Raw genomic sequence first — 26631 nt, 5'->3', positions numbered from 1 at the left:
CTGCCTTTGTCTTATTGCATTCTCTCGTTCCTACGAAAAATTGCTTGTATTGATATATGCTTTCCCAATACTGTGGCTCCCGAATGGGGCATGTATACTCTCTTACGAGCCTTTAATAAACCAATTAAAAAAAAAAAGAAAATGAACAATGACCCTTTGGGTATGTTGTAGGGAGCAACCGTGATGTCATTGCAAGACTTCTCAGTTCTTCTTCACCTGCTTCTCTGTCTCTACATTGAAAGCTGTAGGGCCCCCAAGCTCGAGGTATTTTATCTGAAAGATTGAGGCAGTCTTGGTCCAGTGTGCAACCCCAGCATACTCAGACAAGCCTGGGTTATGGAATCATTTTTTTTCAAAGTTGCTGGATCATGTCCTATATCTGGGCACAATGGGGATGTTTCGTATACCCTGCCATTTCCTTTAGTCGTTCAGATACAGAAATGCCCTAAACCGCACTGCATATGTTAGAGTGTCTGTTCAACAGTATATTACCGATTACCCATTGAAGAGGATTGCTGCGATGGAGCCACCAGGAACATTCAATCTTACTTCACCAAGCTCTTCAGGGTGAATAAGTCTTTTTTAAGTTCAAAAGTAAGTGTATTAAGAAAATTTAAAAAGACAATACATAGGATAATGGAAAACGACAATGCATTTCATACACAGAAATAAAATTCGGAACACAGCAATACAATTCAGAAGGGTGAATACGTCTTAATTGGAGCCCATATTAGGCTGAGATAGCCTTTGGAAGGCTCAAGAAAACATGTAACGCATAGGGAGGGAAGAGTTAGAGTTAATGCACACATTGAATTTATGGTACGACATAGACAAGAGCATATGATCAGATATTATTCAAGAATTATTATTGCTCCAGGCAAAGTAGCATTTTATTGTTAGACCACTGTCTTCCCTCAAAACATCATTTTATGTACCGGTTCATGTATATTTCTAGTCATCCAGATGTGATGCACTTTGGCACATGTCATACCTCTTCCATTTGGAGAATCCAGCCTTGCTGCAAGTAGTACAGATGTATTTATTTAGATATCTGTATGTTTACTGTGAGACGACATCCTTGGTGTGGTATTTTTCCAAACCTTTTACCTTCACTCCTAGTGTTCTTGCTGGCTTTGCCACTACTAGCCAGTACTTTAGTGCCTGTGCTCTCTCCTTCAAACATGGTAAAAACATAACGATACCTAATTGGCACATCCTGAAGTTTGGCCTACTCATGAACGTGATTGGGCCTATTCACGCCAAAACTCTGGTGCCCACAACAACTGCCTACCAGAAGTTCCAGTTAGACCTTTCCCTCATGCCGAAAGAAACCACCAGCAACAAACAGCAACATGAGAGCTACACTTTGAGTTAAAGCAACGACAGCCCACAGTGACTGCTAATGAGAATCTACAGACATGTCTGCGATTCCTGACCTGCTTTTCGCACTATAGTGACAACCATCCACAATGCTCAGGATCCTCCTCGTGGCCTCCTCCACCATGAACAGAACCCTTTGCGCCAGACTTAGAAGGTAACTTTTCAGTGAGACTAACCTGGTCCCTGTATCCGACCTTCACTCCATAATGGACGACCTGAACTTGTGCCTTTCCCTTGGTCTAGTGCCACCAGATGACTGCGAGTGGCATTTTATTGTTTTAGGTGCTATTTTCACTTCAAAATTTAAAATTGTATGTCTACTGATTAGATTTTAGTCGTTCTGGCAACATTTTATTTATTAAAATGTATTGTATTTTTGAAATTGGTTTGGGATTTTACTGTTGGTTTATTTTAAATGTATTACTATTTGTGTGCTGCATAAATACTATACACATTGGCTCTATGTTAAACCTAACTGCTATGTGCTAAGCTACCAGAGGGTTAAGCATGAGTTGATTTAGTGATTTTTGTAGTTCACCTTAACAGCCCCATCAACGAATAAACCAATTTCTAATATTTCTTCATATAAGAAGTTCCAAAAGGTCCTGACATGTTTTCTTTTTTTTTAATTTTTTTTTTTAAATAATCCTCATTTTGCGATTGTATAGATAAGGAGGTTTCTGGAGTCTGATGATCTCTTTTGTTAGTCTTTGCCTTCACAGCCCCATCACTTTCCGAGATTGCCTTTTTGGGGAGTATCCCTTTAATTGTTTTGATCCATCAGTTTTTCTCCACTTGCCCTTTATCGTTTTCAATATTACCATTGGTGGGTGGGGGGGAGCTAGCCAGTTTGACAACTCGGCAGAAATCATTTCTGCCTGGTATTATGGTTTGTCGCGTTAATCATTGGATTTGTTGTTCATGACCCAGTAAAAGATTTTAGTTACTTTGAAAATGTTGTTCCCAAATTTCCCCAAAAATTTTTCTCTTCGTATAGCCCCTGTTTCTATCGAGGTTGTTGATTTTAATGGTGTAATTTAACCAGTTTGTGTAACTTGGAGCGACCGGTTTAACGCAATTAATGCAGATTTCTCTCCGGGCTAATAGCGTTAATACAAAGAGTAAATGTTCCTGTTTTTTATTTAACTTATTTCTATCAGCACCTGTGTTACTGTGTATCCCCAAAAAAATTAGAGAGGTACTTACAGTTATGTTGGTTCTTAGTATCGTATTCACGGTCTTACCAATCTCCTCCCACTAGTTGGTTATTGCGGGGCATTTTTGAAACATATGGATGTCATCCGCTCTTGCTTCTCCGCACTTGGGACAGAGCTTAATATTGGATCCTTTGAATTTAGACAGTTTCTTTGGGGTCCAGTAAGCCCGGTGAACTGTAAACAAGTGATTCCTTCTTAATGGTGCTGATTTTATACAGGACCAGCATTTCCCCATAGATTCTTGCCATATCAGTTCTAGATCTATCTCTTGATCTGGTATGTCTTTCCTCCAAAGTTTTTCCGGGATTGAGAAATCTTCCTCTCCTGATTCAATAAGTGTCCAATACCACTTTGATATTTCTTTTCTTATTAGTGTGGTTCTTATCATTTCGCTTTCAAGTGTCTCGTTTCCGTTTTTTTTCTCTTGTAGCGACTTGGCCCAATTTGATAGCTGGTAATATTTAAATTTCGATATCTTACCGTCTGTTAGTTCATATAGCAAGTTCCATGGGATTATCTCATTTCCTTTTAATATTTGTCCCCATAGTACTATTCCTGCTGCTTTAAGTGGCACTGCTAAAGAGTCTTTTAAGCATTCCGGTGACCCTGGAGAATCCCATATTGGTGCTTTTGTACTGTAATACGGTATATTTACTGAGCTTCTTATTTGGAACCAAAGTCTAGCAGCGTTATATAAAATCTTCAGTTTTATTTTTTTGAAAAATTTTGGATGTCCGAATTTAAACAGGAAATGGTCTGTTTTCTCGGTCATGTTTTGCAGGAAACTTGGGTAGTCTTGATACTTTCTCAATAATGATCTAAAATTCTTAAATTGGAAGGATCTATAATATTCAAATAAATCAGGACTAGCTATCCCTCCTTGATCTTTCTTCCTCCTGAGTTTACTCCAGGCTATTCTCGTTCCTTTTGAGGCCCAGATAAAACTTGCAATTTCGCCTTGAATCTTCATCATGAGTTCTTTTGACATGTTTTCTTGCAGCCAATTCAGTTACTGTGGTGGTGAATCTAACAGTATAAATATATCACTATCATTCTCCAGGAAGATGAGAGTTGATCATGGTACATGCGATCACTTATGGAGACATGAGAGACTTCAATGAAGAGAAATGGCAATTCAAAGTGATGAAATGGGAAAAAAATTGATAAAAAGTTTACAGGAATCACCATTTCCTGTCAATACAGCTTTTTGTTTGATCAGAGAATACATTTCCTTCTTCAGGACTGTCAAGGGAGAATTATAAGAATACCAAATGGTGAACATTTCACATATGTTGTTAGATACAACCCCTGAAAATGAACTGACATTTCGATACTTTCAATGTGAGGATATCTTGCTCCCTTACCCTGTGTTCTGTTGTTGCAAATGCTATTTGATAGGTGTGTGTGTATATATATAATTACATTTTTTTTTAAAATAATGTGCAATTGCATTTAAATGACAACAACAGAAACTGGTCTGTGACTTTAATTCAAACATAATTCCTGCATATGATATGATTTGAAACAAATCGTCTTGGATGAGAAATTTTGCACCCAGGCAAAATAGACACCGCAATTTATTCAGCTTCACAGAATTCAAGACGAAGCACCTGCTAATCTAAGCCGTTTAAATTAAGCATTAAAGCAAACACAAAGAGATGATGGACAGTGCGCTCAAACTTTTCAGACACTCACCCCCAGTCACAGATCTGGGTTGAATCCATCATCGTTCTTTAGCACACTCCACCACTCAAATTCAAACCCAGCCATTTGCAAATCAGTCCTGACCCTGTTCCTCATGGTAACAGTACAGCCCGAACTGCCTAGCCAGGTCTTCCCTGGACCGAAAAGTAGCATCCTGGGACCAGTTTAGGGGAAACACCATTCATTAGCCAGGCTAGCTTCAATTCAGTGGCAAAGTGAACAAGGGACCCACGTCTGGGAATACCCTGCCATTTTAGGGTGAAAAAAGCAAACACAAAAAGATGATGAACGGAGCGCTGAAACTTTTCAGACACTCACCCCCATTCACAGATCTGGGTTGAATCTATCATCATTCTTTAGCTCACTTTGCCAACCCTGTGCAGACCCAGTCATATGCAAATCAGTCTTGACCCTGTTCCTCATGGGAACAGTCCAGCCCGAACTGCCAAGCCAGGTCTTCCCTGGATTGCAAAAAAGCATCCTGGGACCAGTTTCGGGGAAACATCCCTCATCAGCTAGGCTAGCTTGAATCCAGTGGTAATGTGAGCAAGGGTCTATGCAAACGGACATACACGTGCTCACTGTACCTGTTTTCTTCATTTTATTCCTCCACATTTCACTGAATTTAGGATGCAGCTAAACAGTAGCTGCTGACCACATTTGAAGTCTTCTGACTGGCTGAGCCAACCTTGTCATCCAACCTCCAAGTCTTGCTCCTACCTATGCCTACTCACTACCATAAACATTAAACAAAATGTCTCAGAACGGAGATCCCAGTGCAGTATTCAGCTAACTGGACTATGATCACAAGAAATATCATAAAGGAACCTGTTCAAAGCTGCCAGTTTACTGAATCCAGAAATTGTACACCTCTTTCTCACATTTTATCCATCACACTGCTTAGTGCTGTGTCCCATAGCAGGATAACTTTTCTATGGTGGTCATAACGCACAACATGGGAACACTTCCCATGTAGGACTACAAAAACGACAACACACTTCCAACCACACACCCTACATAGTGTACCATGCTATCCATGTAGGCAAGAGCTTTAGTGCACCATATACATTAGCACTATATAAATGGTGCAATAAAAAACAACATGAAATTACTTCCGCCACCTAACAAAACTATTCTTCTTCCACTTCTCAATTCGTCAAACATTTTTAAATCTCACGTAATAACAGATAAATAATGTAAAACAAATAGTACTAGACAATGAAGTGAACTTCCACTCAGTGGTAGGCATGGAATACCTTCCAATCATGGGTATTATACATTTTGCTTTTACTGCGGTTGGGGGTATCCCTGTGGGAAATCCCAAGTACTTCTACGGTAAGTTTCTGTATCACCCAATCGATCTCTTTTGTGATCCACACAGAGGCATAGCTAGACCTTTTGCCGGTCGTGGCAGTCCCAGCATTTGACGCTCTGTGACGGTTGCAGGTGAGACTAGGGGCAGCGCCGCCGCCCCCCTTCCCGTCCTGTAATCCCCTTTTGCCACACCACTGGTTCTACAGTCCCTACTAACTTACTCTTGCATAAAGCCCACATGGAATCAGTGAAGCAGAAACGCTCTTATAGTTTCCATATCAAGATTTAGATCTTCTGTCATAGCAATGTTAAACAAGTTCCTGTACTCAAAATATCAAAAGTAAAGACTAGAATCCATGCGAGAGACGATATAAGGCAGGATTAAACATGTGCGTTTCCTTTATTGTTCCTGCCTTTGTAGTGCAGTCCACAAAAGAGCCTTGCAAACAAACACTCCAAGAATGAAAAGGAAATCATTGTCCCAGGGAAAAATGCAGAGAACGTGTGTTTATTTCCCTTGCTGATGCTGAATAAATCACTGTTTGGCAACTCTTCACTGACAAGAGGGTATCATCAATCAGAACGTATTTTATGTCATCCTTCGACGTGGTCTATTCCCACATAGCAGGAATTAAACCAGTTTTGATTAGATGCAGAGATAAATCATGTTAGCAATGATTTTCATTTTTACTATATGCTACCCTGTGACAGAGAAATGGCTTTAACCCTTAAATAAAAGCATAATATGATTTACTTAACCGAGATTACCAAGACCCCCTTAACCTGGACAAATTAGTCTATAGTCCAATTTACCAAAGCTAGAGCATGACCTCATTGATTTAATGATGTACAGAACTTGTAGGGGCTTCATCACTCCAGACCGCAGAATGCTGCAACACATCTTGTCGTGAATGGGGGAAAGAACATTGTAATCTCTGTAGGTCTTTCAAGTGGCCAACGCAAACCTCCAAAACATATGGAGACCTACTGTGTAATGCAACTGGTTCCCATATAAAGCTCTCTGATACCCGATACCTTCGGGTCAAGTTTGAGCTATATAAAACTCAAGAAAAAAAAAGGAGAAGTATGCAACTCATCATCCATAGCCTCGTATGAAGAATGCTCCGACAAATCTGTTATTTCCTCATGGTTTACAGAAGCTGTGGCCCTCATTTCAGGCTGCGTGAGGGGAACGGCTTACCTTTTGCATCGTTCCTGCTTCTGTGAACGCCGTGAGGGAAACGGGCAGCATTCTTTCCTGGACTACTAGTCCCAGCAGCCCTCCAGCGGTGATGCGGCGAAGCGCCACTTAAGCCGCGCACGCCTCCCGCAGCGCGGGTTCTGCGAAACGCCGTGAGGGGAACGGCTTACCTTTTGCATCGTTCCTGCTCCTGTGAACGCCGTGAGGGAAACGGCCAGCATTCTTTCCTGGACTACTAGTCCCAGCAGCCCTCCAGCGGTGACGCGGTGAAGCGCCACTAAAGCCGCGCACGCCTCCCGCAGCGCGGGACGTGCGCGGGCCAAGGGCGGGTCCGTCCGTGCCCGTCAGAGGCCGGAGTAGGCTGGGCTGGGCAATTCCTCTAAGTAGTGAGGTGAGTGTACAAGTTATTCATGGGAAAACGTACTGTGATTCCATCTACCCAGGGCTCTAGAAGTTCCTCCATCATTTCGTCTTCCTTTGAAAGCATGCTCGAAAATGCTTTCATGTTGGTTACATCTGAAATTGAAAGTGCTGAACGGAGATTGTCCCTGGGCCAAACAGTATCGTCCCTACATATGCCTGGTGGCCTCGAGAACGATGACCTTATAGTCCCTGTGCCGTTATCGCCAAGAATAACAATTGTTAATCCCACCTTTCATGATAATCCATCTGTGGCCTTGGTGTTCGATAAGAACCTCATTGATACTGTCAATACTGTTGATACTGCAGACTCCCAGCAGGTTACTGAAACTAACCCCAGCACCACTAACTCGGCACAAAACGTAAAGATTGCGGGGGGGAAAAGGAAGAAAGGTAACACCCAGACGCCTATTAGTAAGAGAAAACAACCCCCTCGCATTAATAAAACCCAACCAACCCCTCAGAGCATGTGGTTACGAGGAAAAACCACAGCAAGCGGGATATCAGCTAGTATGAGTACTCAAACAGAAGACTTACCGAATAGTATTGTTGATCTGACTATAACTACAGCAGAACCTAATTCTATGTGCACACAAACTGAGCCAATATTTGTAAATGGCACACAAGGAAGGACAAATGAGAATCTAATTGACACTATAGTGGATTCCACTTTTAAGCATTTGAAAAGTCTAATGGATAAACAGTTTAAATACATTTTTAAACGTTTGGATAGACTGGAAAGCCTGGTGAAGAAAGAAGATACTAAAAGAAAAGGGACCATCATTATTGATCAAAGTAGGGGTGAACGACTATTGAAAGATATGGAGACAATTAACAAAGGCACTGCAGGGGGAAGCAGTAATTGTACTACACCTGGCGTAGACAACATATGTGAAAAGTGTAATGGTAACAAGAAGAGTTTTCCCCGTAACCCCATGCTTAGCACTTCGGTTAGTACATTGCCATTGCCAAACGTACCTCTGGCAATTAAACCCTCTTGTCACACTTCATCACCAATAGCAGTTCTTCCGACCCCACCTGTGGCAGCACCCATAAAATTAATGTCATACCCAAATAATGAGCCTATTCTTGCTACTCGGGCAAAAAAACATGCCGATACTGTACTTAATTTGCCGCCAGAAGCATGTCCTTATGTTCTAGTTTTAGATGGAGTACCTCCCCTGCATGAAGACCAAAGTGAGTCTTGGGATCAACTCAAGAAGAAGTGTATTGATTGGCTATTCAAGTTCAAGGAGATGGGTATGGAGACTGTTAACGAAATCCTGATGGTGCGACGAGTGGGATGGGTAGGACCTTCAACTAAAATATTATGGGTGATTGTATAGTTGTGAATTTTAGACATCCTTCTTTGGTGAAGGGTATATTAAAATGTAACACTAACTACTTTAGTACCCCAACGGCCATAACTTCATTACCACTCGGCTTTTTTTATAGACCACCTCAAAGAACCCACTACTCAAACACTTCGATATATCATGTACATAACCGGTTCGCTGCCCTGTCGGATTTAGAGGGACAGGACTGACTACCGAGCGAACCCTCGAACACTTTAGCAAAATCTCGGGATATACAAATGGGCAATCAGGTCATGATCAGACCCAGCTCTATCGGGAACCTTCAAACGGTTTGCCCGGTAGAACTGTTGCCTTTCTGCCCTGTTATTAGTGAACCCATGTCCACTGATCAACACCTAAAAATATTGAGTTGGAATATTGCTGGCCTAAAATCCAAAATGAACATAGTAGAGTGGACCAACATGGTTAGCAGTTTTGATGTTTTGATGTTTCAGGAGACATGGAGTACTAGTAGTTCGTTTCTTGAGGGTTTTGTTTGTTATAATAGTACTGTTCTTAGCCCTGAAGCTGGTCGACCTAGTGGGGGGTTATCCACATGGATAAAGATCACCGCAGGAAGTAATACTAAACCCTAGGAAACAAATGATAGTCACTTTCAGGCAACACTCTATTCGAATGGGATTACGTTATTGTAGTAACCAAGCTGAGGTACAGATTAGCAACCTGGTTAGATGTTTATTTGGCTACATGAAGGACAGAGCAAAGGGTCCAGCTCTGCCAACAGCTCCAGCAAGAATGCCGCTCATTCCTAGGCAACCATACATTCTAGAGTACATTGACATCAGAGTACATCATCACAGTGCTAAAGAATAGTTACATTACAACATATCTTCTCTCCTCCAAAACAAAACAAAGAAACAACTTCAAATAAAAAACATATTTAAGACCTGTACCTTGCAGGCTTAACAATATTCCTAGAACTCCTCTTGGAAGTTACTTGATGCAAAGAAGAACTACCATTGTCAGAAGAAACAGTTGCACCTCCATGGACCTTGACCACCCTGTTAAGATTCCACCAATTCCCACCTTCAACCATGAGAGCATTACCAAGAATCTTGATAATTTTTACAGGACGACTAAATCCGCTGTCACCTTTTTTTGAATGAACACCACTTTTGATTTTAACAGTATCCCCCAATGCCAGTGAAGTTCTTCTTACACCCTTACAAGAATCAAACCATAACTTTTGCTTGGATTGAGAAACAGACGTATTTTCACTAGCTAAGGACACTAGATAACTAACATCAGATTCAGACCTGACACAGTTCCTCATCCAAGCAGGTCTAAAACTGGTGTTAGGTTTACGCTCTCTCAACAATTCAAAAGGAGATATTTTGGTAACAGAGTGGGGTGTAGTCCTGTAGAACCAAATCATAGCATTGAGTGCCTTGACAATATCCTGACCTCCAGCTCTGGCCCACTTAACACATTCCCCCACTACCCTGTTCATTCTCTCCACCAACCCGTTACTTTGTGGGTGATATAGTGAACTCTTATGGTGCCTCACTCCAGAATCCTTCAAAAAGAACTCAAACTCAGAACTGACAAATTGTTTACCATTGTCTGAAATTAACACCTCAGGAAAACCATCTCTCATCCAGACTTCTTTGAGAAAATCAAAAACAACCTTACTGTTAGCATCTCTGACTAACTTTATCTCTGGCCATTTAGACGTATAATCTATTAGAACAAGGATGAACCGAGACAGGAAAACAGGACAAATAATCTGCCCTACTATTCTTTCCACCAGCAATATGCTGCACCGTGAACTGATATTGCAGTAATTTAGTCACCATACGCATTATTCTTGGAGAACAGCATTTACTTCCACTTCCACTCAGAATGTTAACTAAGGGTTTATGATCCGTATAAAGCATGAAACGTTTTCCCCAGATATACGGTCTAAACTTCTCGATCGCCCATGCACAAGCTAACAACTCCCTTTCGATTACAGAGTATTGAAGCTCTGGAGTTCTCAGTACCCTAGACACAAAACAAATAGTGTTCTCCTTATTACTATCAACTTGGGTCAAGGTAGCACCAACCCCAACTTGACTCGCATCTATAGTGACACAACAAGGCAAGCTTGGGTCAAAAGGTTTGATAACGGGACCACCACTAAGAGAAGACTTCACCACTTTAAGAGCAAATGCACAATCTTCGCACCAAACAAATTTGATCCCCTTTTTAAGCAGATTGCTTATAGGACGCACTATAGATGCAAAATTTGGTATAAACTGGGAATAGTATTCACACAACCCCAATAATGACTTAACTCCAGCCTTATCTATAGGATCAGGCGCATCCGCAATGGCTTGGAGAAGACCAGGTCTTGGACTGACCCCTTCTTGCGATATGACATGACCCAGGTATTCAACTTTAGAACATAAAAATTTGCATTTCTCCTCCTTCAGAATCACACCACGTTTCTTGAACAAGGTCAACACCTTTTCAAGTGCAAGATTATGAGAAGCAATGTCCTTCCCAAAAATCAAAACGTCATCCTGAAACACAAGGACACCATCAACATTTCTGAGGATGGTGCTCATTATCCTCTGAAAAACTGCAGCCGCAGACGCAAGCCCAAAAGGCATTCGACAGTAACGAAAAGTACCTAGCGGCGAAACAAATGCCGTAAGGTGTCGTGACTCGGGATCAAGTTCCACCTGGTGGTACGCACTGGCTAAATCTAATTTTGAGAAATAACAAGCCCCCTTTGTGGAAGAAAACAAGTCATTTATCTTTGGTAGAGGATGGGAATCAACCCATATTTCTTTATTCAAGGACCTCAAGTCAACACAGACGCGAAGATCCCCACCCCTCTTCCTTGCCACGACCAATGGAGAAAGCCACAACGACGAATCTGTGGGTTCAATAATCCCTTTGGCACATAGTCCCTTCAGCTCCTTTTCTAAGTCATCCCTTACGCTGAATGGAACTCCTCTAAGTTTGTGCTTAATGGGAAAAGCACCCTCCTTTACTATGATTTTGTGTTGGAATCCTTTTATCTTCCCCAATTCTTTGCTAAATACTTCAGGATATTTGTTTTTCCACTCTGTACCCATATCTTCACAGTCAACAACTAATACTTGTTCCTTTTCACCAGGTTTCAGTATCATGCCGAACAACCCTTGATGAAACCAACCAAGTATATTTAGTCCTTTTACAGCAACGTAAATTTTCCCTTCAATTCTCCTTCCCTTAAATTGTAACACATCTTCAAAGTAACCCATTAGATCTATTTTCCGCCCCTCATACGAAACAGGAGAACGGTCAGGGGAAAAGAATGATTGGGAACCTTTCCAAATTTCCTCAAACAAGTTTTGAGTGATCATAGTGATCTTAGCCCCCGAGTCAACTAGCAGTTTTACTGTGTGACTTCCTATCTTGATATCAACAATGGGATCAACACATGAGGAAGGATCACCTTTGACAATGTCTTTAGAAGAATTGAACTCCATTGAATCTAACGCGTTCTCACTTCTAATAACAGAAACGACTTCCAGGTCAGAGTCCCCCTCAGATTCCACACTACAAACAGCAGGTTTACTAACATACTTTTTTTTCAAGCATACTTTAGCGAAGTGTCCCATTTTTTACAGTAGTTGCACATAACATTAGTGGCAGGACATCGCGAACCCTTAACATGTGGAGGATTTCCACACCTGATACACATATTTTTAGAAATGGCCTTAAAACTAGTACTGCTCTCTGAATTAGTCTTTGCCATTTGATGAACCGGTTGAGTAGTCTTGCTACGACTCTTTGTGGAATTGTTCAAACTGACCGCATTTATGGTGTCCTGTGGTTTGTCATCCAACTCCTTGAGCGATACTAAAGAAATTTCTATGCTCTTTGCAATTTTTATAATTTCATCCAGTGATGGGTCACCTAGAGTCAAAAGTTTTTGGCGAATGCTCTTGTCCTTGCATTGGCACACGAACTGGTCTCTAATTAACTGATACGTGAAATTTTCAAACTTGCATTCTGCTGCCAGTCTACGTAGGACAGAAATGTAGGCATCAACATCTTCCGTCTCTGTTTGTTTCCTTTTAAAAAATGTGTGCCTCAACACCATAAGGCTTGGTTGCTTGTCAAACCTAGTTTTTAATTTTATAACAGTTTCCTGGTATTCATCAATTCCATTTAACTGTTCTTGTGTAAGAGCTGGTAAGTGTTTGTCAATTGATCTTCCTTCAAATCCTAAGGAATGGAGAAGGAGACATTTCTTCCTTTCGGGATTGTAACGTAAAGCACCTGTAGCTCCTAAGTAAGTTTGAAAGGCATCATACCAGATCTCCCACCTAACTGGAGGGTCACCTGGTGATTCCAAAAATGAAGGTGGCGGACTAACCGATTGCATGGTGCACAACTCTGATAATGTTGGAACGTTTGACAGCGAAATGGTGTCTGATAATAGAGAAAAATATATATAAATGGAAACAAACATTTTTTTTTTTTTTTAACTTAAACTAGTACAAGGAATTGTTATACTAGATTCATTTAAAGCATCAAAATCATCCATCAATTTTGAGTTTTTCTTTTAAACGAAAATTGCATCGACCACCCAACCATTGCAATAAATATAACTAAAAAAATGAAAAGCATGAAGTCTTAACATACAATTATGATGTGCGTGTTACCGATGGTGATTGCTACATATAGAAAAAACTGAAGATTAAGCTGAAATTGATGTGTCACTGACACTGATGACGGACATACAATACACGCAATCTCCCAAAGGTGTGTGTGTGTCACCGATGTAAATGACAGACAATTAAACTAGTTGTTGATTTGTTGTCAGCTAACACAGCAATTATATGCAAATGACACGCATTATAATGTCCATTAATGTGGCACACTTTATGATGTGCATTCGTGGTGTGCGTATCACCGCTGTGAATCCGCTGTGTTCCGCTGAAGAAATAAACTTGTTCTATGTTTTGGTGTGCGTGCCACCGTTTAAGTAGCATGCTTCTTCCCTGAAGCTAAGTGAAAGCTTCCCTATCCAAGATGGTGGCTCTCACGTAACGTTTGTTCTCACGCGAGAACGAGGTGACATCAGCTTAAGTGATGTGAAGACAATGAAGGATCGCTGAGCGCGCGAAGGCAGCTGCTGGGATACGGTATGTTTACTAATGAAAAATGCTTTTCCAGAGTTGTGCGCGAGGATTCTCTCGCGTTAATGAAATGTCGGTTGATGTTCAGCGGCCGAAAACAATGTCGGCAATAATGATTAGCAGGCAAAGATATATATACTTTAAGAGTATTGTCTACCACCTCAATAACACGTTGAGTGCTCGAAAAAGAGTGAAAGCGGATGAGAATTTACACAGGCTTTACAGTTTGAACATATATAAAACAGTACCTTCAGATCTTGAACAAACCAGGCTCCGTTACCCTTGCTCCGTTTCACTTGAGATGAAGAAATGGGCTTGAGGTTGAATTGTAGGCTCTTATTTGAATTGTAGACTCTTATTTGAAACGTCGAGTCGTTAGGCTCTGTCGAAAATTAGTTGCTCTGCTGAAAACTTGAAACAGCTGCGCTGCGTGCGTTCTTGAATGTAGCCAAAATCGTCGCCAATACATTTGTAGTAACCAAGCTGAGGCACAGATTAGCAACTTGGTTAGATGTTTATTTGGCTACATGAAGGACAGAGCAAAGGGTCCAGCTCTGCCAACAGCTCCAGCAAGAATGCCGCTCATTCCTAGGCAACCATACATTCTAGAGTACATTGACATCAGAGTACATCATCACAGTGCTAAAGAATAGTTACATTACAACAGTTATGTTTCATAAATTTTTATAACAATGATTTTAGATCACTGCCCAATAGGAATTTTATTATCTTATTTTATTGATAATATGTTTGAAGAAAAAAGGTTTGGTAAATTGGACGGAATTTGTTTGGGAGGTGATTTTAATGCGCATTTGCACAAAAGAATGGACAATACCTTAGTTATACCTGTCCCGTTAATTCCGTGTAAAAGAGGGGAAGAATTGTATAATTATCTATCGACCAGGGATCCAACTAATGTCATGGAGAAAGTTGGTCGTATGTCTGATAAAGTTCCTTTGCCCACCTTTAGAGGTCGTGGCTGTTCATCGACCATTGATTATGTCTTTATATCCTCATCCCTTGAGAATTGTCTAGTTAAGGCTGAAGTTTTATGCACTAGCTATAGTGACCACAACCCAATTCTGACAACTATTAGTTTTGTCAATAAATTTATTAAACAAAAAGAAATAGGGGCAAAGAATCTGGTGGCATCCACTGACAAACTTAAAGTAATCTGGAAGGGCATAGATAATAAGGCCCTACTTGCACAAATTATAAAATCCTATCCCTTACTTGTGGAGACATGTTTGTCTAGTGGATGCCCTGATACAGGGATCATTCAGGCCTTTACTGGGTTATGTGATGGCATTAAACAGGAAATCTCTAAACCTGTCAGTAAACAAAGCAAGAACCCCAGATGGTTTAATGGCACCTGTTCACGAGCAAACCGTGATCTTCGTGAGGCATTAGCCGAAAAACCCAGGGATATGACCCTGGTTAAAACCCTGAGAGGACGATATAAAAAAGCAACTCAATTACGTACTGAGGAGATATTGAAGGAGAGGTGGGACTCCCTTGCATGTACTGCTGCAATTAAAGATGTAACTGGGTTCTGGGGTGAGGTGAAAGCTATGAGATCCATGGGATCTAATATAACCCCCATAAATTGTAACATACCTAGTAAGTCTTGGGAGGAGCATTTTTGCAAGAATATATACAGCTCCAGCAATAACTATTGACTCTCACTATCCAGCTAATAAGGTTGTTATATCTATAACTGAAGTTGAAGATGCCATAAATCAAAGCACAGGGAATAAAGCCCCAGGCCCTGATGAGTTATCAATCGACCTTATTAAATCCGAACCCGATTTCTGGTCCCCTTTACTTTGTAATGTTTTTAATAATCTGTCCAACACCACAATTCCGAAAACCTGGTCAACAAGCATCATCGTGCCCATCTTCAAGAAGGACGATAGATCCAATCCTAGTTGCTACCATCCTATATCTTTAATAGATAACACACTGAAGATTTTGGGCAGAGTGATTTTTAATAAAATTAGCAATTGGGCAGAGGATAATCAAATTTTAAACTCTTGTCAGTTGGGATTCAGAAGTAATGTGGGAACTGTAGAACAGTGTCTGAATTTAAATCTTATATTAGGAATATACACTAGCGCCAAAAAGTCCCTTTATATCTAGTTTTTTTTGGACTTATCTTCAGCCTTTGATTTTGTTAACCGATCACGATTATGGGAGATTTTATTAAATTACGGGTTGGATAAGTCACTTGTTCACTTTTTGGCACATTTGCACAGAGACCTCAAAGCTCGGGTAAGGATAAATAATGAAGGAGAGGTCTCCGGGGATATTTCAATTGGTAGGGGGGTCAGACAAGGTTGTGTCTTGGCCCCCCTACTTTTCATCCTTTATATAAATGAATTAAATAAATCCCCGTCTAAATCAACATGCGATGTACCGAAAATTAATGGTAAATTACTCCCCATACTCTTATATGCGGATGATGCGGTCCTGATGGGCTGCACACCCAAAGCACTCCGCGTTTTAATCATGGGTTTTGTTTCTTTTATGGCAGATTTGGACTTGTGTACTAATTTTAAAAAATCATACATCATGTCTTGTGGGCCTAAAAAACATCGTATTAATCACATAGTGTCAGGAGATAATGTTCTAAAAAGCACTGGCACTTTTCCGTACCTGGGTTTAGTTTTTTCAGACTCTGGATCATGGTCAGCACACGTGGTTCATGGTAGAAACAAACTCGGGAAGGCAGTTAATTCAATTATTAGTTTACGACAGCCAAAGCGGGCCGAGGTAGTGATACCTTTATTACAGATCTATAAATCACAATGTCGACCAACTGCAACTTATGGTGCCGAGGTGTGGGGGTACACAAACTGCAGTGGTATCCAAACTGAAGAAAATAGATTCTGTAGAAAGGTGCTGGGGGCCCAAATTTCTTCACCCACTTACATATGCCACAAAGAATTAAATTTGTATTATGTCGAGGATTTTATCAAATCTCGGCCAGCATTGTTTTGGATAAAGATTTGGCGAAACCCAGCAGCAATTTTAACTCAGGAAATAATTAACGACTGCCTCAAATGTGATAGGGGCAGTTTTATACCTTGGCTTAGTGCTGTTAAGAAAAGTTTAGCTAGTGTGAGATTGGAACATATTTTCTCCCATCCTTTAAACATAGACGTCAAGAATATAAAAATCGTGAGGAAGGCATTGTATGATTCATTCCGAAGGGAAAGTGGATACACGGAGCTCTATAAACCATCAATAATTAGATATATTTCCATTTCGACACTCCCAGGCAATAAAAATGACACGCCACAGGACTATCTTAAAAAAAACATTGGAAGATGGAATAGGAGCTTGCTCTTTCGCCTCAGGGATGGGAGTATAACATATTCACTTTGCTTCCCACTCGGTTTTAATAAAGATTTAGAGAACCTACTCTGCCCATGTGGAACTGATCATAAACAAACAACTTTACACTTCCTGTTCTTCTGCAACTTTTACATCAGATACACTAAACAGTATTTGATTTCCTACTTTAAGTCACATGCTATTATTAATTATAAATCGGCATTTGATGAAACATTGCGGCTAGGAAGTGATGATAGGATTTTCAGAGTAAGCTCATTTTTGCAATCTGCGGTACGACCGCGAAACACAATGAACATTTTATAGATCGCATTTTGTTTGAGGCCCTTTTCATTCAGTTTAAAATATTTATGCACGGCTAATTTGTACATTGACACAGCTAGGTTTGTTGTTTATACAGTGTATATTTCGAACCTGCTAGCACTTTATTGCTATTTTTGCACAATTGTTTTGTGATATTTAACGATGTTGAGTTTTATTAATCCTACTAGCTCTCTAATTTGGCGGTGACGATTTGCATTTATCGACATCTTAAATCTAATGTTTTTGGACTGCTAATCTGCACAAATGTATAGCTGGTCTGATGCTTACATGCTGCACTTATTGAATTTATTTGCACTTTACTGCCATCTTTGCACATATGCCCATGCTATTAGATATTGTTGACTTGATACCTGACTTATTTTAATATGTGTTTTATGTTATTGTATATTTGTATCCTATTGGTGGTGATGATTTGTACTTTTATGGATATTTTATATCCGAATAAAGACCATTGACTGACTGACTTGGCCGCAACACATCTTGTCGTGAATGGGGGAAAAAACATTGTAATCTCTGTAGGTCTTTAAAGTGGCCAACGCAAACCTCCAAAACATATGGAGACCTACTGTGTAATGCAACTGGTGCCCATATAAAGCTCTCTGATACCTGATACCTTCGGGTCAAGTTTGAGCTATATAAAACTCAAGAAAAAAAAAAGAAGAAGTATGCAACTCATCATCCATAGCCTCGTATGAAGAATGCCTCGACAAATCTGTTATTTCCTCATGGTTTACAGAAGCTGTGGCCCTCATTTCAGGCTGCATTGGAAATGTTGAGTGACGTAGTAAAACCATATTCCGCCATCATTAGAACATTTGAGCAGCAAAATCCTGGTGCAATGTCTAGGTGGAAAACGGCTCAAATAAGAGGACTTACTATGGGAATTGGTTGCAGATATGCCAATCCCCAATGTAATTCACATTTTTCAGATTACCTTTTAGTCAAGACCTTTTGATTTTATTAAAATTATATGTATATATAATTACATAAAGTGGCTTTCAGCTACCCCTCTTTATCAAAGAGCACATCAGAACACAAGGTAAATTCCCTTTTACTTTATTATCACTTTAGTTTTGCCATTGTTAATAGAGTCTGAAATGAGAACAGGATGCTTTCTACCAGATGGCACATTCCAGCGTTATCATTTCCTGTCTCCTGCCACTGCTGTTGTAAATTCCTTTTTTAAATGGCCTATGTGATAGCTGCTTTTTAACACATAACAGCAGTTCACATGAACTCTGTATATAAGCTCATGAGGATGCTCTGTCTTTACAACCTTTTCTTTCTATCTTTGTTTCTTTGTATGTTTCTTTTGTTTGTTTCTTTCTTTTCTTTCTTTCTTTTTTCCTTATTCCTTTCTTACCTTTTTAGGTCGAGCATTCGAGACCTCTTGTATACTTTAGTATACTTCTTGGGGGGCTTACAGCCATCACCTCGCATTTCATTTGTTTGCTTCATTGTCCTTTAAGAATCCTTGCTTGCTAGTGGTCCGTCTTGCCCTTTTGTCCCTCCTTTTTGTCTTTGTTCCTCCCAAGGAGCAGGGGCCGAGTACTGTATCATTATGCTTTGTCTGATTTATCTGGTGTTTTGTGAAACTATTTTCTTCTTTACTTCCTGCTGGAGATACTGTTTGCAGTCGAGTTCACTTAATCTCCCAGTGCCCTCTACAGACTGAGGAATGCAGCATCTGGATCACTGCTTCAGTATTTCCCCATACACAGGCTTGTAAAGAGTGTTTTTTTTCTCACATTTGCCCGAGGGCGCAATGTGTGTGCTAACCATTCAGACTTGTTTTAGGTAGGGGTCTTTATTTTCTTTCCACATGCTTCACCTGTGACCTCACCCTGTAGCAGGAGTGGGCAGGGATGAACTAGGAGTGCTGCAAGAGACGGCATGAGCCATCGGACAGAGTTTTGCAGTTTTTGGTGACAAACTTGTATGGTTTTTTTTGCCAAGTTTAATTTGGGAACTGGCGCTTGTTTTTAAGTTGACACTAATACTATTCACTATGTAATAAAAAGTTTCAGCAAGAATCCACACTAAATACTGGTGCCACCGGAAGAACACATTTTAGTTTAGTGGCCGCATGCCGTCAGTTAGAGTGCGGTTTCTTTTGGGTTTTGGTTCATCTGAAGATGCAGCTTGTGGCATACTCTGGTACCAACAGAACGGCATGGTTACTGAGTGTCTGTGTGTCCCCTCATGCCCAGCTTCACATCTAGGTTCTGTACACACATAAATGCGATACGAGCCAAGGGGCAGCCAGTGTAGAACCAGTTGTAGCTGGCATGCTCTCTCCCGGCGCCTTCGGTACCCCCGAACGGGGGCAAAATCTGATCCCGCAGCACAAGGAGAAGCAAGAACTTAACTCACGGCATTGGGAGACCATGTCTACAGAGCTCTGCTGCACCATTTGTGCATTTCTGTAGTTTTATGGTGTCTCAGTGTAAACTGAGGCTGTCGCCAGTAAGCATGATAACGTAAACATGTTTAAACCAGGTGATTCATAGTAACAAGGTATATTGGAATTTTTTTCTTTTTACCATCCCATTCCTTCCCTATTGCCTATTGCTTGTTTTGCCTGTGCCGTGTCTGCTGCTCAGTCAATTCATGTAACCCTTTCCAGTCTGTGGGAGGTAACTTCCTCCCAATCACAGAGAAGGGGAACAGCCATTACAACGCGGTTTTTACCACGTGCAGCTTTTACATCGCATGCGTTACAACGCATGCGATGTTACAACGCAATGCCATTACAACGCAAGTCTTTACATCGACTTGCGCTAGATGGCGTGCTAACATTACAAATAGTGTAGTTTACTATCCCAACACCTTCCCTACTGTTACGTGGACTGGAGTTGGAATAGTAAATTACACTTTTCTAATGTTAGCACGCCATCTAGTGCAAGTCGATGTAAAGACTTGCGTTGTAATGGCATAGCGTTGTAACATCGCATGCGTTGTAACGCATGCGATGTAACTGCACGCGTTGTAATGACACACGTTGTAATGTCATACATCCACAGAGAAGCACAGGCCCTTGTTCCCATGTGGTGGCGAGGGATGGGACATTTTTTTTACCCGGTTTATAGCCAGTGGGTATCTTTTTGTCTACCTTACTGCCCACACTTTGATGAGACGGCTACGGGGCACTCGAATTCGGAAACAGTCTAAGTTAAACTGTTTTCTTTGTCTCAGGCTCCTTTGTGGCTGCCAGCTGCACATCTCACCACAAGAGGAGGAAGACACATATTTACAGAAGAACTAAATATTTCCAAGCGGGTCTTGAAAGTATGTTTGTCCTTGATGAGTGCCTTTCAGTAGCATTACAGGCCTCTTAAAGCTCCTCTTCTAAACCATTGTGCTGTTGAGAATGTGTGTAACCAATAGTCTCTTATTTGTTCCACTAACAAAGGAGCGCACACAGTTTCAACAGTTGTGACACAGAGATGCACATCAGTAGGTTTTTTCTTATCGGAGAAACTAAACTCTTTCAAGGTGACCTTTGCTAGATGTTTAGTTAGTTTCTCCTTTTAGAAACCAGCAGTCTTCGTCGCATACATTTGAATGGCAGTTCCACAGAAGCCACGCTGCTGTGTTTAAGCTTTACTTTTGTATCAGCAGCACTGTCGATATGGCATAGAAGCGGTCCACACACTGAACAAGCAGTATGTTAAAGTTTAATGCATGTTTATTCTGAGTCCATAGATGCAATTTTAAATAGTACTTTTTTTGGTTCAAAATAATTTTACAAATCCAACCTCAAGTATCATGGTACTGATGTGTCCTGCTGTATAAATAGATTAATGATGTGTTACAGGAATTTGCCAATCACAATAATTTGGGCTGGTGGTTGCCGGTGCCAGTACTTCATTTCGGCTGGAGGTTGCCAGCACCAGTACTTAATTTGGGCTGATGGTAGCCTGTGCCAGTGCTTCCTTTGGGCTGTTGGTTGCAGGCGCCAGTACTTCATTTGGGCTGGAGGTTGCAGGCGCCAGTACTTCATTTCGGCTGGAGGTTGCCAGCACCAGTACTTAATTTGGGCTGATGGTAGCCTGTGCCAGTACTTCCTTTGGGCTGTTGGTTGCAGGCGCCAGTACTTCATTTGGGCTGGAGGTTGCAGGCACCAGTACTTCATTTGGGCTGGAGGTTGCCGGTGCCAGTACTTCATTTGTGCTGTTGATTGCTGGTGCCAGTACTTCATTTGTGCTGTTGATTGCTGGTGCCAGTACTTCATTTGGGCTGGTGGTTGCTGGTGCCAGTACTTCATTTGGGCTGGCGGTTGCTGGTGCCAGTACTTAATTTGGGCTGGCGGTTGCTGGTGGGCATCACCATCCCCTTACTTTGGAGGACCAAGGTTCTTTTCATTTCTTACCATGCTGCTGCCCCAGCCCATACCCTAGCCAAACTGCCTTGGGTGCCTTCGCTTCCTCAGGTATTTCTGGTCAGCTCAGCTGGGCTCACATAGTACACCACTAGCATTGCACTTCAAGAAATGTGTGGTCTCGCCTACTTTATTGTGTCACCAGCAATTGCCCACAGCCTGCCTGCAGTCTTGCTGCCTGCCTCAGCCTACAGCCTGAACATGAACCAGGCCCCAAGCCCCAACGTCCTTCTTTTCAGCATTAAATAAAAAAAAGCACTAACTGGAGCATCTATCTATCTACCTGTACTCATTCTACCACTTATTTATCCATGCATCAATTATCCATAAGCCCATCTATCCATCCGTTTAACCATTTCCATCATATAGGGCATTTGTCTGGTCATGCAGGCTTCCATCCTTTTAGAGAGACTCTTCTGTTCATTCATCCACTCATCCATGTATGCATTCACAAGAACACCATTCAGTTATCCACATGCAATCTTCCATATATCCATCTATCCACCCACCCACCCATCCACCCTTACAGACACACTTTTCTGAACAGAACTCCACCCATTCATCCATCTATTCTTTCACCAGAGCACCCAACCATCCATATACAATCTCCGATCCATACCTCCACCTGTCCATTTTCTCCCATCAAGCCATCACAGGCTTCTAAGTCAAAAGAATAGAGACTTTGGCATTGTCTTGCCATGAATGTTTATTTTTTATTTTTGGTGAGGTCTCAAGAAGTTTCCAGCCTGAAGAACACCAAATGAAAACAAAGGCCCATGAAGTACAGACAGTGACTGCCTTTGTCTTTAACTCACATCCCCTGTGAGTGCATGCTTTAGGACTTTCTCCAAACATTAACCAGCAAAAAAAAAGCAAAAATGGCTGCTTTCCTGCATATTAAGAAGAACAGTTTTTGTATTTACAATACTTTTTGAATAATGTGCAATTATTATATTTTCATAAATTAGTTTCCTGACAGCGAAACAGTGATGTCACTTCGTAGTCATGTGACCAATAGCTCAGAGGCGACCGTCACGTCATGTCACGGCAGCATCAGTAGAGTTCACTGGTAAGGCTGTGCTCTTAGTGTGTCACACCTCTGGAACGATCAGCCAAAGCTTTCCTGGCAGCTTCTTCATTTTCAACAACAAATAGATAATCCGGGGTCTAATCTAACAGTTGCCTGCTAGAGGAGAATGATAACTAAACACCTATGTCATTAAGAGTAAGCCCAAAGGAATATACAAGATTACAAAGTAAAGAGACCCTTGCAAATGGGTGGATTCCCATCATATCCATCCTACCTTCCACTAACCCTCTTGATCATAGAGGGAAAATTCAGTGGATTGTTTCATCCAAAAAAGGGTCGTGTAGGAAAGAAGAGATTAGGCTCGCACGGAACCATAATAGAGATTCCCAAAGTGTATGTGAGAATAACAGGTGCAGTGCAAATGTGAAAGTAAAAAAGGATGTACAAGAAAAAAAATTATGTGTTTGGATATCTATTGTAATCCTTATTAAAAACAGTGCAAACAAGCAGTTTCAAAAATAGCTGCTTGAAAAAACGGTTGACATGTTTCAGCCTTCTGAATAAATGGTCCACGGCTTTCTTCAGGACCTGCCTGTTGATGGTATTGCTACTGCATAGAGCCTATTGTGTCAAAAAACTAGTGACAAATAAAGAAAAAAAGCAATAAAATAGGCATTCAGGTTGGAGTTAATACAACCTCTAGTGCCAATTTACAGACCCTCCGTATAGACGAGATGTAGAGGACACCTGTAAAAGAGATAAATCATGGTACTCTAAATGACAGAGATAAGTGATCGGCGCAAAATCTTTTTACAACTTGTGAATAATACAGAGGTATATACAAATTATTAGCCTCAAGACAGCTTCAAGTATGTAATACAATGTAATAGGAAAAAATTATTATTTTGCTCACCCGTCTGATATGAGGACTGGACCTCACCTCGCCTGGTAACCACTCAGGTCAATAAGGCCCCGCTCTGACAAACATAGATGGAAGAGGGACATGTAAAGATAGATCTAGTGAATCACTGAGTCGACCTATCCAGCTAATTTCATATCTCATACACTATGTAAGTCTGTAAGGTGATTTCACTGTCAACTGATCAGAGAAATCAGGTAGCACTCAGGTGTCCCATGTGAGATCTACACCACCCTATAAAAACATGGCGAAAAAGCGAAATTTTACAAAAAACTCATTTTGATGGACGCCACATCAAACAACTAATGCGTTAAATTTTCATCTGACGCAATGTGTCTTGCTCAGATGTTCAAAGGCCAAAAGGCTCAGAGCCACAAGTAAGACAAACCACTACCTGAGAAATCACTATGCAGACTCTCCAGAAATATGCGCTAGCCCAGGAAGTAAGAAAGAGGGGAGTAGATCCTGCCTTCAGCTAGCTTCACTATACTGTGCACGACTAACATTTGCCCAAACAGATACTATATTTTAACAGGCCTCGAAATCCTTATGTTAGCCACACCTACAGAACAATGTTTATAACGTTTATAACCCTTCTCTGCGTTTGAAAATAAATGTCATTTACGCGAAGGTGAACAAGAGGGATCGGCAGGAAGAACCAAACCAATCGACTAGCGTCTAAGGTACTAAACCATCATGTGAGAGCACCCTAGCCAATAATTAAATTAAGAATTTTGAAATTTAAAATTTAAATTCCACGCATCCTTCGAGCCTTACCTGTCCATCGTTGCCTCAAGCTCCGACCGAGCTGGAGATGGAGATGACGTACAGGGGGCTCGTTCGTTCTTTTGTATCCGCCATAATCTTACGGCTGGAAACAATTTGGGACGCCATGTCGCTCTCTACGTACGTCGGAGTGGACCACAAAATGACGTCACTATCATAGGGAAATGTAGTTCTTTTTGTGGTTTTGTACGTGTCTAATCTTTCACTGTCGTATTGAATAAATATCTAATAGTGTCTCGGGACATGAATTGCCCACCCTTGTTATGTCAAAAGGAAGTGGTGGAAGATTCTTATTTAGAAGGTGATTGCAAAAGAGTTCAGTTCACCTTTTTAAATGACGTAAGTAAGATTAGAGACGAACGTCCGCATGTACTCGGAAGGACTACAAAATGACGTCACCAACAATGGGAAACGTAGTCCTCAAAGTATCTAATCGATTAGTTGGCATGTTAAACAGTGTCACAATCATCCATCTAATATGCCATCAGCTCTTGTTGTGTCCAACAAAGCGTATACTAAAAATTATTACCGGTCAGATAAAAAAACCTTTGAGTTTATGAGTTTGTCCCCCGTGTTGCAGAAACTAATCACGATTTTAGGGAAATGCAGTTGTGTATGTGTCTCATTATTCACTACCATCTTAGATTGATATTTCTCAGTGTCTCGGAACATGTCACCTGCTCCTGTTATATCAAAAAGTTGTGGTAGGGGATTCTCACTAAGAAAGTGAATCGAAGATGTTCGATTGGCCTTATTAAATGCTGTTAGTATTGTGGCAGAACCAAATTAGTGTCTAGAAACTCTGACCCAAGAGAAGGAATAATATCACTTTTGATTTCCTCCTTGGTATTATATGTTCAATACAGATAACAGTAGATAGATGTCACTCTATTTGTACAGCGAAACCCATGGTATAGCATAATTTAAGCCCATTGTATCACTGCGCAGTTTGAATACCCACTTCTGTTCTCTCAAAAAGAGGAATTTCGATACATCACTGATATGCGTGGGTATATGAGGTTTCTCTAACACTGTCCAGGAAAAATCTTCAGCTTTATGATAATAATCCACAAAGTGTTTCGTCAGTTTGGTTATCGCCTTCTTACACCTGAAAGTACTCTTGTGCTCCAACATACGTAGTCTGACTTTACAAGTAGTCATACCTACGTATTGACTCTTACAAGGACAGGTGATAAGGTATGTCAGATTCTCGCTATTACAATTGGTGAAACTGGTCTGGATCCAAGGTCTATTAGTGCCTATATCTATAGACTTGGATTGTTGAGTCTGTGGGCAGATGGCGCAAGACCCACATGGAAAATGACCCTGCACTGCGGGCAGATCCCATGGAGTCCCCACCGCTCCAAATGGCACACCTAAGGGTCTGGTGTGGACTAGTTTGTCCCGTAGGTTAGTGCCTCTTTTCAATGAAAAAAGTGGGAGAGGGATCTTCCCAGTGCAACTGTTCAAAATCCGCCAGTGTTTGCGGACACACTTCTGTATACCATTGGTAAGGGTACTATAGGTATTGACAAAGGTGAGTCGTCCCAAAGGTGGCTTTTCCAGAGATGGCTCGAGTAAGGCCTCATGATTATTATTAGTGGCACGCTTATATGAGCGTTTGATTAGTTTCTTCGGATATCTCCTGGCTTTCAATTGGTCAGCTAAGTTCATCACATGTTCATTGTATTTGCTCATAGTAGAACAGTTCCTCCGAACACGGAGAAACTGGCCATACGGCAAGTTATCTTGTAGAGATATGGGATGTTGGCTGTCATAACACAGCAAAGAATTGCGGGCCATGGGCTTATGGTATGGTTCATTCTCTAATCCAGTAGGGGTAGAAAATATAGAAAGATCTAAAAACGCTATTCTGTTTTTGTCCAGCTCAACTGTGAATTTAAGGAATTCATTCCTAGTATTCAACCACTGTTGGAACTCTACAATCAAGTCAGGGCTGCCTCGCCACACAACTAGCACATCATCAATGTAACGCTTCCATAAGCGAATCGACTTGTGGAAGGGATTACTTGATGTGAGGACGTGCTGTTGTTCAAATGGATGGACATATAGGTTGGCCAGGCTATGCGCAAAAACACTGCCCA

The 26631-nt window shown here is 41.0% G+C and overlaps 1 long non-coding RNA gene across 1 annotated transcript in view; it reads right to left on the bottom strand.

The window, feature by feature from the left end:
* Positions 1 to 24657, bottom strand: part of LOC146870437 (uncharacterized) — a 62666-nt gene extending 38009 nt beyond the window's left edge. The window contains exons 1-2 of the long non-coding RNA XR_014978054.1: positions 24518 to 24657; positions 23735 to 23798 (exon numbers count right to left, since the gene is read on the bottom strand). This is a non-coding gene — a long non-coding RNA (uncharacterized LOC146870437). The remainder of the gene's footprint in view (positions 1 to 23734; positions 23799 to 24517) is intronic.
* Positions 24658 to 26631: the final 1974 nt, after the last annotated feature.

Source organism: Triturus cristatus, chromosome 1_1 (assembly GCF_964204655.1).
Source record: "Triturus cristatus chromosome 1_1, aTriCri1.1, whole genome shotgun sequence".
Lineage (NCBI taxonomy): Eukaryota > Metazoa > Chordata > Amphibia > Caudata > Salamandridae > Triturus > Triturus cristatus.
This window is presented reverse-complemented; position numbering and strand designations above follow the sequence as displayed.